Here is a 5,988-nt window from a genome sequence, read left to right as displayed (position 1 = left end):
CCCTCCAATCAATCAATCAATCATATTTATTGAGCGTTTACTGTGTGCAGAGCACTGTACTAAGCGCTTGGGAAGTACAAGTTGACAACACATAGAGACAGTCCCTACCCAACAGCGGGCTTAAGTCTAGAAGGGGGAGAAGTCTAGAAGGGGGAGACAAGTCACTTTGGACGTCACTTCACCTCTCTGTGCCTCAGTTACCTCATCTGGAAAATGGGGATTAAGTCTGTAATACCCACATGGGACAGCTTGATTACCCTGTATCTACCCCAGCACTTAGAAGAGTGCTTTGCACACAGTAAGTGCTTAATAAATGCCATAATATATATATATATATATATATATATATATATATATATATATGTATATATATCCTTCTTTGAACAGTAGTGTTTGGTAAGTGAAATCTTTACTGACTAAGAGTAAATTGACTTTTTTAATTTTGGGAGTGGTGCGAATAAGGTGAAATGGTATAAAATGCATATCAAATAAGGATGCTAATTCACCTTCCCTTTCTCCCCACTTTGATCTGTTGTTGGTGGGCACCCAGGTATTTCATCCCACTGGATTTGAATAGTTAAATCTTTAATTCGCTGTATTGTTTTGTGACTCTTTGTAGTACATAATTTATTCAAACAGTTCTACAGACCTGTCTTTCCCAGTTTAGGTTGGGAATTCCTTGTAAGCGCCTTCCGGAAAGGGTACTATCAGCGGTGTTACCTTGTAGTTTCCCAACCTCTTAGTACAGGCCTCTGGACAAAGTAAGAACATGATAAATAATACTGATTGATTGATTGATTGAATAGTGAAACAGAGACTATGATGGCAATAATAATAATTGTAGTAATACTAATTAATGATAATAATTGTGGCACTTGTTAAGCACTTACTATTTGCTAAGCACTGTTCTCAGCGCTGGGGTAGATACAAGGTAATCAGGTTGCGCCATGTGGGGCTCACAGTCTTAATCCCTATTTTTAATCCCTACAGGCCCAGAGAAGTTAAATGACCAGACCAAGGTCACACAGCAGACGTGGCGAAGGGGGGATTAGAACCCACATCCTCTGACTCCCAAGCCTGTGCTCTTTCCACTAAGCCACACTGCTTTTCTTTAGTTTATCATGCACTTGGCGGAAAAACAACAAATAGCAGCAACGATAATAATAATAACAATAATGTTAATGACAATTTCTGTCAGTCTCACAACCTATTTTACAGAGATCATCAAAACCAATCAATCAATCGTATTTATTGAGCACTTACTGTGTGCAGAGCACTGTACTAAGCACTTGGGAAGTACAAGTTGGCAACATATAGAGACAGTCCCTACCCAACAGTGGGCTCACAGTCTAGAAAGTGAGATCACAGTACTCCCCTAAAGCCTTCCTCTCCACATCTAGACTGTAAGCTCCTTGTGAGCTGAGAATATGTCTACAATTGAGCACAGTAAGTGCTCAATAAATACGATTGATTAATAATCACGATAGCATTTAGTATGTGTAAGAATCTGCGCTAAAAACCCGGGGCTAGATACAAGATAATCAGGTCAGACTTTTTTTTTTAATGGTATTTGTTAAGCGCGTACTACGTCCCGGGCGCTGAATGAATGCTAGGGTAGATATAAACTAATCAATTTGGACACAGTTCCTGTCATACATCGGGCTCACAGCCTTAATTCCGGTGTTACAGATGAGATAACTGAGGCAGAGAAGTGAAGTGACCTGCTCAAGACTGTACAGCGGACAAATGGAGGAGCCAGGCTTAGAACCCAGGTTCTTCTTACTCCAAGGCCCATGCTCTATCCACTAGGCCACACTGCTTCTTGTTGTCTCTCTTTATTTCCTCGTTCTTGCCTTATCCTTTGAAGAAACAGGAAATCTATCCCCAGAAGATTTGCTTCACATCTGAGACAGTAGATCCCATCCCCTCTCACCTCATTAAAATGTTACCTCTGCTTTTCTTTCCTTTCTCACTGATAACATCCATCCTTCTCCCCTGACTCCTCCTGGATTCAAATGCCTTCAAGTCTACCCTATAATGGAAAACGCAAATGATATTCCTTTCTCTCTTTCATCTCCAGGCTTTCTAAATTTGCTGTTTTCACCCATGGCCTCAATTTACTCCTTGATAACACTCTCTACTCCTACAAGATGGATTTTTTCCTTCTTCACTGCAGGAATATTTCTCCGAAGGTCTTTTGGCTAAATTCAATGGTCTCTTTTATTTCCCAATCCTTTTTAAGTTTTCTGTTAACTCCTATGCCATCTTCCATTCTCTTCTTAAAAGTGTCTTAGCCCTGGCTTAAAGAACTCCTACCCCTCCAATAGCTCATTGTCTACCTCCTTCCCTGGGACCATTTCTGTGTCTCATTCATTTACTGCAAGTATCCCTCTAGACTCAGTTATGCTCATCATGGGCTTGTGTGGTGTCAAATTATTGTTGTTTTCAATACTGATATTACTATTGCTTTATTATCATTATGATTTACTGTATTTGTTGAGGGGTTCTTTAATAATAATGACAATTATGGCACTTTTTAAGTGTTCATTATGACTCCGGCTTTGCTTAAGTTAATAGATGTAAGCAAATCAAGTTGGACAGAGTCCTGTCCCACAAGGGGCTCAAGGTCTTAATACCCATTTTATAGATGAGTTAACTGAGGCACAGAGAAGTTAAGGGACTTGCCCAAGATCGCACAACAGACAAGTAGTAGAGTCCTGTCCGGAACCTAGGTTCTTCTGACTCCCGGGACCATTCACTTTCCACTAGGCCATGCTGTTAAATTCATTCAATCGTATTTATTGAGCACTTACTGTGTGCAGAGCACTGTACTAAGCGCTTGGGAAGTACAAGTTGGCAACATATAGAGATGGTCCCTACCCAACAACGGGCTCACAGTATAGAGCACTGTTCTAAGGACTGGGATAGATACGTGGTTATCAGGTAATCCCGCCTGCCAGCCTTAATCCTCATTTTCCAGATGTGGTTACTGAGGCCCAGAGAAGTGAAGTGACTTGTTCAAAGTTGCACAGCTGACAAGTGGCAGAGCCGGGAATAGAACCCATGACCTCTGGCTCCCAAGCCCATGCTTTTTCCACTAAGCCACGTACTAAGCCATGGGATGGATACAAGCAAATTGGGTTGGACACAATCCAGTGAATCTGGTCAGACACAGTACCTTTCGAACATGGGGCTCATAGTCTAAATAATATTTGTTCCAAACACTGCACTAAGTGCCAGGAAAAAGAACTGGGAGTATAGAGTACTGAGTTCTAATCTGGACCCCTTTACTTGCCTGTTGTATGACTTGGGTAGGTCACTTGACTTTTCTATGCCTCAATTTCCTCATCACTAAAATAAGGATTAAATAACTATTCTCCCATTCCCCACCCTCCTTTTGTGCCTCAAGTAGGACAGAGACTATATCTGGTCTCCTCCTCGCCCCCACTCCCTCCCTCCCCACAGCACTTGCATATATTTGTACATATTTATTGCTGTATTTATTTTATTTGTACATATTTATTGCTGTATTTATTTTATTTGTACATATTTATTGCTCTATTTATTTTATTGATGATGTGCACATAGCTATGATTCTATTTATTCTGATAGCATTGACACCTGTCTACTTGTTTTGTTTTGTTGTCTGTCTCCCCCTTCTAGACTGTGAGCCCATTGTTGGGTAGGGACTGTCTCTATTCCCCCTCCCCATCCTCCCCGCCTTACCACCTTCCCTTCCCCACAGCACCTGTATATATGTATATATGTTTGTACGTATTTATTACTCCATTTATTTTATTTGTACATATTTATTCTATTTTATTTTGTTAATATGTTTTGTCTTGTTGTCTGTCTCCCCCTTCTAGACTGCGAGCCCACTGTTGGGTAGGGACCATCTCTATATGTTGCCAACTTCTACTTCCCAGGTGCTTAGTACAGTGCTCTGCACACAGTAAGCGCTCAATAAATACGGTTGAATGAATGAATATGTTGCCGATTTGTACTTCCCACGTGCTTAGTTCAGTGCTCTGCACACAGTAAGCGCTTAATAAATACGATTGATTGAATGAGTGAATGAATGAATATGTTGCCAATTTGTACTTCCCACGTGCTTAGTTCAGTGCTCTGCACACCGTAAAAGCTCAATAAATATGATTGAATGAATGAATGAATAAATTGTATTGCCCAACCCACCTCCCCCCAGTGCTTTGTAATAATGATTGTGGGTTTTGCTAAGCAGTCACTCTGTTCTAAGCACGATACTGAGGTCGGGGGTGGATATAAGATAATCCAGTGGGACACTGTCCCTATTCCACTTGGGACTCGCAGTCTAAGTAGCAGAGAGAAAATGTATTGAAATCCCATTTTCAAATGAGGAAACTGAGGCACAGAGAAATTAAGCAACTTGCCCTAAGTCGCACAGCAGGCACGGGCAGAGCTGTATTGGGACCGGGATGTCTGACTCTCAGGCCAGTGATCTTTCCACTAGGCCACCTAATAAATAATAAATAAATAATGATGGCATTTATTAAGTGCTTACTATGTGCAAAGCACTGTTCTAAGCGCTGGGGAGGTTACAAGGTGATCAGGTTGTCCCACGGGTGGCTCACAGTCTTCATCCCCATTTTATAGATGAGGTAACTGAGGCCCAGAGAAGTTAAGTGACTTGCCCAAAGTCACACAGCTGACAATTGGCGGAGCCGGGATTTGAACCCATGACCTCTGATTCCAAAGCCCGGGCTCTTTCCACTGAGCCACGCTCCTCACCTAGACTAAGAACTTAACAAGTGTCAAACTATGGCTATTATTATTGTGATTATTATTATCATTATTGTTGCCATTATTACAAAAATATAAATTCAGATGATAATGATGGTATTTGTTAAGCACTTACTATGTGCCAAGCACTGTTCGAAGCGCTGGGGTGGGGACAAGTTGTCCTTTATGGGGTTCACAGACTTAATCCCCCTTTTACAGATGGGGTAACTGAGGCACAGAGGAGTGAAGTGGCTTGCCCAAGCTCACACAGCAGACACGTGGCGGAGCTGGGATTAGAACCCCTGACCGTCCAACTCCCTTGCCCATGCTCTACCCTCTATGCCATGCTACTTCTCCACAAATTAACAATGAGAAGAATGACTGAAATCGTTTTGAATCCGACTCACATTAATGCTAAACTGAAGGAAGCGGCAACTTCCTGAGGATTAATTTCAAATGCCATTTATGAATTTAATTCCATTTGTAAAAGGCCATGCATGATTCCTTGAGTTATAAGGAGATCTTGGGAAAGCAGTGATGTCCTCCAGGGTCCCATGAAGGATTACTGTCATTCTGAACTACAACCCATTTATTTGGCAAATTCCTCCAAGACAATCTAATAAACTGCCACGGTACCTCACCACCATATCCATGGTCTGAGGGGTTTCAGCGCTTAGAACAGTGCTTTGCACATAGTAAGCCCTTAATAAATGCCATTATTATTATTAGTATTTAAACTGCGTGAGTCTAGAAACAAGGGAGCCAAGATGGGGGGAGAGGGAAACAAGCCCAGATTCTTCAACTCCCACAGGGTCTCTCTGTGAGGGCTCATTGTGGGCCGGTATTGTCTGTCTTTGTTGTTGCTTTATACTTTCCCAGGTGCTTAGTACAGTGCTCTTTATACAGTAAGTGCTTCAAAAATACGATTGAATGAATGAATGACACTAACACTGACGCTGTCACCGCTGGTCCTGGAGCCCCCTTCCACCTCTTTTCTGTCCTCTGGAAGGATGATGACAGTAGAATGACACACCCAGAGCTTCTCTCTGCCTCCTCTTCATTCATTCAATCATATGCTCTGCACATAGTAAGCGCTCAATAAATACGATTGATGATTGATGATTTATTGAGCACTTACTGTGTGCAGAGCACTGTACTAAACACCCAGGCCAGGAGGAGATGAGTGTGGTATGGCAGTGTTGGTGGGGATGGAGAACGATACTGAATTTG

Source organism: Tachyglossus aculeatus, chromosome 2 (genome assembly GCF_015852505.1).
Source record: "Tachyglossus aculeatus isolate mTacAcu1 chromosome 2, mTacAcu1.pri, whole genome shotgun sequence".
In the NCBI taxonomy this organism is placed as follows: Eukaryota; Metazoa; Chordata; class Mammalia; order Monotremata; family Tachyglossidae; genus Tachyglossus; species Tachyglossus aculeatus.
The sequence above is the reverse complement of the archived record's forward strand: the minus strand, read 5'-3'. Positions refer to the sequence as shown.